The sequence below is a fragment of the Microcebus murinus genome, chromosome 19 (genome assembly GCF_040939455.1).
Source record: "Microcebus murinus isolate Inina chromosome 19, M.murinus_Inina_mat1.0, whole genome shotgun sequence".
In the NCBI taxonomy this organism is placed as follows: Eukaryota; Metazoa; Chordata; class Mammalia; order Primates; family Cheirogaleidae; genus Microcebus; species Microcebus murinus.
Window position 1 is genome coordinate 39,995,031 of NC_134122.1, and position 11,332 is coordinate 40,006,362.

Sequence of the window (11,332 nt, forward strand, 5' to 3'; positions counted from 1 at the left end):
TATGCCTTTTTTTTTTTTTGTAGTAGTAAAATACACATAACTTAAAATTTACCATTTTTACCATTTTTAAATGCACAGTTCAGTGATATTAAATACAAATGCTCCTTGACTTATCATGGGGCCACATCCCAATGAAACCATCGTAAGTTGAAAATATAGTTAAGTTGAAAATGCATTTAATACCCCTAACCTCCTGAACAACGTAGCTTAGCCTCGCCCACCTTAAATGTGCTCAGAACACTTTAGCCTGCAGTTGGGCAAAACCATTTCACACAAATCCTTATTTTATAATAAAGCTCTGACCATCTTGTGGCTGTTTACCATACTGATCGCGTGGCTAACTGGAAGCCACACACGTGGCTCTGAGGGAAACCCATCATCCTACTGCATTTAGAGCCTGAGAGTCACTCTGGGTGTGTCATCTATCTTTGTCTTCATCTGTCGTTTTGAGTCCTTTGGAGATAGGTTAAGCTACCATCTCATATGATCACTATCAGTGCTAAATTGAGAAATATCCACAAGCTGTAGGGTGTATGTGTGGTTTATATGTGTGATGTGTGGTGCATGTATGGTGTGTCTGTATGTGTGTAGTGTGTGTTATGTTTGTGTAGTGCATATTATGTGTTGTATATGTGGTGCACATGTATGTTGTGTATATGTGGAGTGGTGTTACTTGTGTGTGTGCAGTGTGTTTCACATGTGTGTGGTGTCTGGTGTATGTGTGTGTTGTGTATATGTGAGGTATGTGTTTGTATGTGGAGAGTGAGCATATGTATGGGATGTGTGCATGTTATGTATTTTGTGTGCATGGGTTGTGTGTGTGTATATGTGTGTGGAGTATGTGTTATATGGGTGGTGTTGTGTTGTATGTGTTATAAATGTATGAGATGTTTGTGTTTGTGTGTTATATATGTGGCATAGGGGAAGTGTGCAGCTAGTTTGGTGGGATAAGCTTGGATTTTTTCTACCACCACTTCACCTTTCAGGTTGGAAATTAAAGTTGGGTTCTCAACATGGTACTAAGATTTCTAATCACTTCAGTCCTCTAAACTTCTTTCATGTATGTCCATGCATAAATGTAGATTTCAGATAGACGAGCTCAGTATCCTAAACCAAGACTCTAAATTTTTTTTTTTTTTTTTGCAGAAATCTATAGCTCAACCTACCATGGCATAATTTTTGGAGAGAAAGAATTTATTTAGCATTTGCTGTTTTGATCAGCAGTTCTCAACCATAACTGGGTCCTATAATCACCCCAGGAGATACTTCTTAATATAGATGTTATAAAGAGCCTCACCCCAGACCAATAAATCACAATCTCCAGGGTATCTGAATCTGACTTCTTCTTTCAAGCTCCAAAGGTGAATTCTAATGAGCAGCCATTGACAGAATTGACACTGACCAATACCGGCCCTCTTGGGGTGCAGGTTTGGCCTTTGTCCCAAGACCTTTGGTATCGATCTCTGTACGCAGAACCACATCCTAGGCCTGGCAATGCAGGGTGTGGGCCCCTGACCAGCAGCACTGACACACCTGGAAGCCCCATCCTAGACCTACTGAATCAAAGCCTGCCTTTTCACAAGACCCCCGGATGCATCATAGACACATTCAAGTTTGAGAAGTGCCCCCGCAGAGTCAGCAGGTCTCAGTATGGGCTGCACACTAAAATCATGTGGGCAATTTAAAAAATACTGATGCTTGGGCCCCAATTCCAGAGATCCAGATGAGATCGGCCTGAACATTGGGAATTTTTTAAATCTCTGCAGGTGAATTCTAACAGAGAGACAAGGTGGAAAACCACTGCTTCTGGTAGCTTCCAGGGTCATGCAAGGGATTCCCAGCCTATTCTCATCCTGGCGGACTTTGCTGGAATATGCTGCCGTGTGGGGGTCCGAATATTACAGAAAAAATCCAACTTCTTCATCACTGGAGTAAAAGCCAGGTTGATTTTAGGCCTGGGTCTTCCCTCCCTTTTCGGTGTTTGGGACAAGACTTACATCAGGTTATATGGAGACAGTTTCCCCCCAGCAGATCAACAGTCGAGGTACAAATGTTTTGTACACATTCAGTGTATTTTATTTTCTTTCTTTTATAATTGTGAGTTCTGATTGAACAATCACATCATTTCCCTTTCTTTAGGCATTTATGTGCCTGTACCCCGTTCTTCTCATTTTCTCCACAGCCTCTCAATATCATTTTCCACACGATCACATAAATTCTAATTGTTTTTTATGATTCTGTGTATGTGTAGATAATTTTTCCCATGCCCTTCACAGCCTTTCAATCAAGTTTTCCATGAGATGAGAAAAGCCATCTGCTGTCACTTTGTTCCAGAAACACCCCTCTTTGGAGCCCTCCAGCTTCCTGTTGTCCTTTGAACGGATTGGGGGACAGGCCAGCTGCCCAGCTACCATCCTGGGGCTTCTCTTCATCCTCACCCTGCATGTCAGTGTCAGTCCCATCAGGGGACAGAAAAAGGGGAAGCTTAATATTAAAAATTATTGAACTATTACAGGAGAATAACTATAAAGATGTACACAAAACAAAAAGCTATACCCAAGGGTTGAGGGAGAGTCCCCAGGGAAGGACAACCGTGGAAGGGGCCTTTTCCCCGAGATTGCATCCTCGTTGGAGAAGGTGTGGTCAGTGTAGCAGGAGCAAGAAAAGCAAAACCCAGGGAATGGAACCAGAAAGAACCTTCCTTAAGTGCCCCTCTAGTGCCCTCTACTGAGACAGCTGAGCTCATCTCACCGTAAAGAAGGAAAGCTCGAGTTCAGTCCACGCTCCATGGCACAGCAGGTACTAAAGGGTGAATCCAGAGGCGAGAGACACTGGATGGACGCCCGGCACAGTCTGTCTGTCCCCTTGGCTAGTTTGTGTTCTATGCACCCTCCACACAGCTCATGTGGAAACCAGACAACTCAGTCTTTCTACCTAACCATATGTGGCTATCCTTCTTACAAGAAAGGACGTTCTCACCTGTCCCTGAAATAAGAAGACGCACGGGTCCAACAGGTGCTGCATCCCTCACTGGCTCTGTCCATTACTCTTCACATTTAGTCATGGGCCCAGGGAATAGTCTGCTACCTAAAGACTGAATTATAAAGTTGACCTCTAACAACTTGGATAAAAAAATGAAAATGGGGAGATAGAAGAAAATGGTTAGTATATGCCAATAAGCACATGCATATGGTAAGCACAGAGAAAATATGCAAGATTCTCCAGTCCTCATTTCTGTAGTTGGCCACGAACTCATGGTTGATACCTATAGTTCCTCCCTCCACCGTCCAGTCCACATCTTTCTTGCCCTCCTGGCCAGAACCTCAGCTGCTCAGGATTCTCTCCTTGGGAGAATGACTGGAACCTTCATTCCCAAAGGGCCTGAGTCCCCAGTTGTCCTGCTTTGTTTGGTTGCTGTATAATTTCCAGTTAATCTTTGCTATTGAGCATGGGAGTACTATGAGATGACTCGGTAGCACTTCTTGGGTTCCAGACATGGGCCTCCTTGCCCCCATGGTGTAGCAGCAGCCAAATCAACCCAGGTCACCGAGATTGATCACTTCAACCAATCAACATAACGTCATTGGTGGGATGTTTTGTGGAACACCAGATGACCCAGATCTTTGCAGACGATGTTATGGCAGAGAACAGGGGAACTGATGTAGCCCTGAGGCACCACTGTGTAGACACACTGTTGGGCCACACAGGTAAAAGCAAGCTGCTCTGGTAGACCTTGGACACTGGTGTGGATAAAGAGCACTGGTTAAGTCAGCGACAGCATACCAAGGGCCAGGAGCTGGGTTGATTTGCTCCAGTAATGATGCTACACTGGGGACAGCAGCTGCACGTGGCATCTCACCACTTAATTTAGTGTAGAATAGTCTGCACTCATTCTCTGGGGTACATCTGGCTTTGCACAGGCCAAACCGGTGAGTTAAATGGGGTATGATAGATATTGCATTGCCCACTCCCCCACTTCCACTTCTTCCAAGTCTTTGATGGTGGCATTAATCTCTGTAAATTCCCCCAAGGGTGCAGTATTGCTTCTGGTTTACTATTTTGGTAGGGAAAGGACGTTCCAGGGGCTTCTACTCAGCATTTCCTGCCATCATGTCCCTTGTTGCCAAGTATTCAGGAAGTGGAGAAATAGCCACACTGAGTTAGACCCCACCGACCACCTGACCACAAGCCCCTGCATTGACTGGTGGGCCACAGTGTCATGTGGAGTGTGTGGACGTTTGCATTGCTTTTCCCCTGCTATTCACTGATTCTAAAGCTTCACCTAAGGGGCCAAGAAATTGAAAGAGAAAGCATCTGAAAGTCTGAGAAGCTGTGTAGAACTTTCAGCACTTCCCTGGGGTGGGGAGACCACATTAAGATCTATCACAGAGGAGAGGCCCTGATAAACCACCAGGCTTGCAGTTGGGACCCCCAAAAAGCCACACCTTAGAAGGAAGGGCAAACTGGGAATAAACCTCCTTTCACAAAATTGAAGAAACCTACCTTCCAGGCAGCTCAGTTATAAGATGGTCTAATAAGGTTTAATCCTCCCTGGGAGAATGTGACATCATTCAAAACCTCAAAGTATCTTTCAGATTTTTTTATACTCAATGTCTAGCACTCAATTAAAAAAAGACATACAATGATTCACATATTGGGGGAAGGGATGGTTTTTTTCAATAAAAGACTCGGGGCCAGTTATATATCCACATGGCAATGAAAAAATAAACCATATAAAAATTAATTCCATATAGACTGAAGATATAAATGCGAAAAGGAAGACAACAAAACTTCTAGAAGGTAACATAGGAGAACGATTTCAAGACACTGATTAGGCAAAGATTTCTTAAACAGAACATAACACACATTAACCATAAAGAAAAAGATTGATAAACCATATCACTTTAAAATTAGAACTTCTATTCATCAAAAAAGATGAGAAAGAAGATGGAAAATGTTAGACACAGAGTGGGAGAAAATATTTGAGATACTCATAGTAATAAAAGGCTTATATTCTGAATATATATTTTTAAAAGTTCTGATATATCAAAAAGAAAAGCTCAAACAACTCGACATAAAAATGAACAAAAGACCTAAACAGGAACTTCAAACAGAGAACATTCACGTGGTCAATAGCCTATCAAAATGTGCTTAGTAATCAGGAAAATACACATTAAAATCACAGTGAGATCCTGCAGCAAACCTACCAAAATGACTCGAATTAAGAAGACTGACCCTATCAAGTGAAAATACAGAGTAGCTGAAATATTCATGTATTGCTTGTGGGAGGTTAAGTTGGTACAACTTGGAAAAATTATTGGGCAATATTTTCTAAAGCTGAACACATGCATATTTATGACCCAGTATTTATCTGTGGTGGGCAGAACAATGGCTCCCAAAGATGCTAACATGCTAATCCCCAGGACCCGTGCCTGTGTTACCTTACACGGCTAAAGGGACTCAACAGACATAATTAAGTTGAGGATCTTGAGATGGATTACCCTGGACTATCCCTGTGAACCCCTAAATGTAAACACAAGCGTCCTTGTAAGGGAGAGAGGAGGGCAAGACAGTGTAAGAGAAGAGGATGTAATGATGGAAGTAGGGTTTGGAGCAATGCAACTACTCTACTTATGATTTATGTACTTTTCTTTATGTGTGTGTTACCGCAATAAAAATGTTTGTTAAAAAAAATAAATAACTGGCTGATTTATTCACAGAAAAGTGCTCAACTTCTCTAAGAATCAAAGATAATGACATTGAAATATTTTAAATACCATTTTCCACCTAACTGGTTGGCAAAGCTTTTTAACTTTGTTATTCGGTGTTGAGAGATGGCAGGAAAGTGAGTATGATAACACACTTCTAGAGTGGTAACATATTGGAGGGGTGGTTACATATTGGTACAAACTTTTTGGCATGTTATTTGGCAAATTTATGAAAATATTTATCAAAATATATTTTGACTCACAGTCTTACCATTGGAAGTTTACTCTAAGGAAATCCTTACAACGATTTGCATAGATCTAACGTGCTTGTCACAGCGTTGCTTTTGATAGTGAAAAATCCAAAAAAAATTGAATGTCATCAAATTGGGATTGGTTACATAAAGAAGATACATTCCTACAAACGCAGTCATTTTAATATGATGAGAAAGATTTGTAATGATTACACGAAAAACTGGTTGTGGTTTATTACATAATGAAAAAGAAAGCAGTTTATAAAATAATATGGATAATATAACCTGGCCTTTGTAAAGATAGCCACATATTTTACAGATAGATTTACATGCCTAGATATTATGGCTAGACAGGTGGTAGACATGTAAGTAGGTAGGTACAGAGCTTAAAAAGGAAGGTAGAAAACTATAAAGGAGACACGCGACAGCATTAATAGTTTTTATAACAGGATAGTAGAACCATAGGGGATTTTCATTTTCTATTCTTGTCTGTATTTTCTCAATTTTTCTCCCATACATGTGCATTTTGTTAAATTGAAAGTTATAGAAACAAGCACCACCCCCCAAAAAGACCATAAATAGCTTCCTGTCTGGTCAAGTTTCGCTGCCAAGTGAGTCGTGAATGAATGTTTTGGGGCTTTGTGGATCTTGTACTTTCAGCTAAAGGACCGTGGACTATAACATATTTGCATTGGGACTTTATTACCTATTTCCTCTAACAGGTCAGATGGCCTGTAGAAAGAATATGCCCACTAGGGCATTGTGTTTTTTTTTTTTTTTTTTTTTGAGACAGAGTCTCGCTTTGTTGTCCAGGCTAGAGTGAGTGCCGTGGCGTCAGCCTAGCTCACAGCAACCTCAAACTCCTGGGCTCGAGCGATCCTTCTGCCTCAGCCTCCCGAGTAGCTGGGACTACAGGCATGCGCCACCATGCCCGGCTAATTTTTTATATATATATCAGTTGGCCAATTAATTTCTTTCTATTTATAGTAGAGACGGGGTCTCGCTCTTGCTCAGGCTGGTTTTGAACTCCTGACCTTGAGCAATCCGCCCGCCTCGGCCTCCCAAGAGCTAGGATTACAGGCGTGAGCCACAGCGCCCGGCCACACTAGGGCATTGTTTTTATAATTTTCTCAATTCTTACCCCGATGCTCCACCGGGATTTCTGCCTCCAGGTTTGCGGATGTACAGATGTCCTCTGGAGCCCAACCTCACTGCCTAACTCTGCTGCTTTTGTGCAGAACAAGCTTTTCCCTAAGTAGGTTCCATTTTAAGCAACATACTCCAAATCTCTGTGATAATAAGATTTACTGCTCCATGTTATAACTCAAATCCGCCTCCCTTACTCTGCATACTCTATACAACAGAGTATAAACATCCAAAGTCTTTGCCTCGCTCCCTTTCTAACTGCATGCTCAGGTGACTCACCAGATACCTCCTTCCTTGCCAGAACTGCTGCTCTCAGCAGTAATTCCATTCATCTTGGTGTCTTTCTTTTCTTACTCTTACTCTCTTTAAACCACTCTTAATCAGAATCACTAGCCTTTAGGGAAATAATAATACGACTGCTATCAAAAGGGATATCAAATGTTTATGTCACATCATTTTTTCCAATAAAAGAGCTCCCTGAGTACTCTCGTGGATTATAATTACTAATAAACTTGTAAACTCAGATGATGTGGTTTTGAAATAAATGTTTAAATAAAGGGAGAATGTTGTTAGAATTTAGGAATCCCTGAATGTTACAATTGGTGCAAGGAAAGAAGGGGACTGACTGTCTGGGTGTCCCCATCAGGACACCAGGGGGGCTATGATCAGAGAGGAAGTTCGCACATGAGCGCTCATTCATTCATTCATTCATTCTTCAGACCTCAGCCATCCTGCTGCCAGACTTCTGCATAATGGTGCTTTTCACTGCAAAGCCACCCACCTGAACCATTTAAATATTGCATAAATTATACCTATGTAATAATGTTATTTATAGCATGCCTTTCACCCAAGGATATGCAAGAGCTTTAAAAACTGCACTTACAGAGAATCCCAGGTGTTTTAGTTTGACCCATAAAAGCAGGTTAATGTTGCTGAGGTCACTAAGTCTATAGATGAGAAAATGTGACGGTATTTTCATATCTTAATATATGCAGAATCTTCATATTTTTAATGTATGCCAAGCTGTCATACGCTCTTTCCCAAGATCACACGTTTAATTCTTTAAATACATCCTAACCCACTTCTGATCCGGGTGACATTAGAACCTTTGGAAGCAATGCCAGAATGTGGCATTTCAAATGATTTTAAGTGAGAACTTTTCTATGAGCTAGAGATATGTGGATAAAAAAAAATTAAAAGATTTAGGTGAATTCTTAACATTTCTGTGATTAAAGTCAGTCTTACACTAATAGATATTCTTTCTTAGTTTTAACTTGCAAATCTCTCTAGGAAATTAACAACTTTGGGGCATGTTTGGGAGCCCTGGTAAGTTTCGTGGGTGTTTGTTTGTTTGTTTGTTTGTTTTCAGATGCAGCATTATAACCTTCAAAAGATCTGTGTTGTGAAGATATTTGTTCTCCCATGTGACAGCTTGGAGGAAGAAGGGTGGAGGTCAGCGCTGGAGGGGACAGAGCCTTAATGACTTGCCCAGGGTTACCTAGCTGGTCAGGGATTGCCAGGGTTTTAAAGTTTAAAATCTCACCTGGACTGTCCTCTCTTAGAATGCAGAGGGCAGAGAATGGGAAGGTAAGTGTACAAATAAACAGCTTAGCTACCAAAAGGGAATATTAAATATATTGACACGAGTAGTTTTAAAGATCATATTTATCAGTCATATGAGAATTTAGGAGAGTGCTCGAGAAATTCCCCACCATGATAACCACGATCCTCTCTGCATCCTTTCATCCTGGGGGTCTCCAACCCCAGGCTGTGGACAGGTGCTGGTCTGCGGCCTGCTACAAGCCGGGCTGTACAGCAGGAGTGAGCTAGTGAAGCTTCTTCATCTGTATTTACAGCCACTCCCCATCGCTGGCATCACCGCCTGCACTCCGCCTCCTGTCAGATCAGCGGGTGGCATTGGATTCTCATAGGAGCACGAACCTTGCTGTAAACTGTGAATGACAGGGATCCAGCTTGCAGCTTCTTAGGAGAATCTAATGCCTGATCCGAGGTGGAGCTGAGGCGGTGATGCTAGCACTGGGGAGTGGCTGCAAATACAGATTAGCATTAGCAGAGAAGTTGCATTATGGCGAGTTGTATAATCATTTCATTATATATTACAGTGTAATAATATTGGAAATAAAGCGCACAATAAATGTGATGCACTCGAATCGTCCTAAAATCATCCCCCCAACCCCCCGTCCGTGGAAAGATTGTTTTCCACGAAACCGGTCCCTGGTGCCAACCAGGTTCGGGACCACTGCTTTATCTGTCCTGGGAGAGCTTGAGCTTTATTGTGTTCTCCAGCCCTCGTCCCAGGAGTCCACAGGAATTCATAATAGAAACAGGATGGAAGCCAACTATGTTATTCCCCACCAAGCTTCTCCAGCCTGACCCGACCTTATGCTATAGCTAATTTTATACCTCCCCTTCTGTCCCCACCCCATCTGCCCATTATAAGTAGCCCCTGATCTGCACCCCTGTTAGCATCACGGGTGGCTAAAAATTGTTGCATAATCAGTCCATAAAACTAGAAAAGCAGCCACATCTTCAGGGCCATAGCAATGCCAAAGTAAACGTTCTTGTGAAAATTCCCTGTTGAATACGTGCAAATGTGTGCGGAATGGATTTGTCCACCTCTGCTTTCAACCAAGGGGTGTTAACAAACACTACCAAGAGTATCACACCAGAGGCCAGGACATTTGGGTCCAAGATCCGGCTCTACTGCGGCAGCAGTACACACCTCTATGGTATTCTTTCTAGATGTGGCGGGCACCACGCAGCAAAGCAAGGCAAGGCAAGGCAAAGTGAGTGGCTTCCCTCGAGGCAGAACCCAAACCGCACTGCCCACATTAGACAAGCAGGCCTGCGTTCAAGATCCAGTTAACACTGAGCAGAGCCCACCTTCCGCCTACAAACCAAAGGAAGGAGAGGAAACGGGCCTTGTTAGCATCTGCCTCATTAATAAATAGCTGTCCTTTCCCCTCCAGAACTCATCTGTTGTCCAGACGTCTTCCATCTGCCTCTAATTGAGGTGGCAACCAGAGGTAGAAGCTTAGCAGACTGGCCGCTTAGGGACTTGAGCAGAAAGGTTTGAACCCCGGTACAGGGCCAGAGACTTGCTGTCTGCTCTTTCCTTCTGCCAGTCTGCCCCACTCTCCTGGGGGCTCTAGGACAACATGTCCTTACCAGGCTAAAAAAGTCTTGGTACTATCCAATTCTATCCCAAACTGTAGGTGTATTGGTCAGGATTCTCCAGAGAAAGAGAACCAATAAGAGATACATACATACATAAAGAAATTTATTATACCATATTGGCTTATGGAATTATGGAGGCTGAAACGTCCCATGATCTGCCACCTGCAAGCTGGGGACCCAGGAAAAGGCCTGAGAAGGCCTGAGAGCCAGAGAGCTGGTGGTGTAGACGCCACGCTGAGTCTGGAAGCCCAAGAACCAGGAGAGTTGAGGATAAGAGGAGATCAATGCTCCAGCTCAAGCAATCAGGCAGAATTAATTCAACCTGCCTCCACCTCTGTGTTCTGTGAAGGCCCTTAGCAGAGCGGGTGACACCTACCCACACTGGGGAGGGCCATCATATGCTCTTCTCAGCACTTGAACTACAAGTGCTAATCTCTTCCAAAACAGCCTCACAGACGTACCCAGAAAGAATGTTTCAACAGCTACCTGGGCATCCCATGACCCAGTCAAGTTAGTTGACCCATAAAACTAACCATCATAGTGAAACAAATACCGCAGCTCCCAAGAGGGAGACAGACAGAGGTCATCTATGAGGACAGTGCTCCTTCTCTGGAGGAAACGCTATACTGAGTTTCGTCCATACAGGGAAGTTCGTGTCTCTCTTTGGCTGGGTTCACCAGAAGCAGACCTTGAGTCTAGGATTCTTGTGCAAGTGATCAATTATGCAAGTGCTGATGAGTGAGGGGAGCACCCAAAGAAAAGTGCATTTTTAGGCAAAATCTCAGCTATGGCCTGATGGTGCAGGGGAGCTTTGCAAGGTGCATTGTACCTCCAGGTATGTCCCAACTCTAGGCAGAGAAATGGGTCCTTCACACCCTGCACCTGTCATCTGCCAAGGCCCACCCAAAGGAACCGAAATTCCCAGGCAATTCTGGCTCTCTGTGGGGGTGGGCAAAGTGGCTCAGGACTGTAATCCCAAGAGAGTCCCAGGGGCTGGCCATTAGGTGAAAAGCACACAGAAGCCAAGGG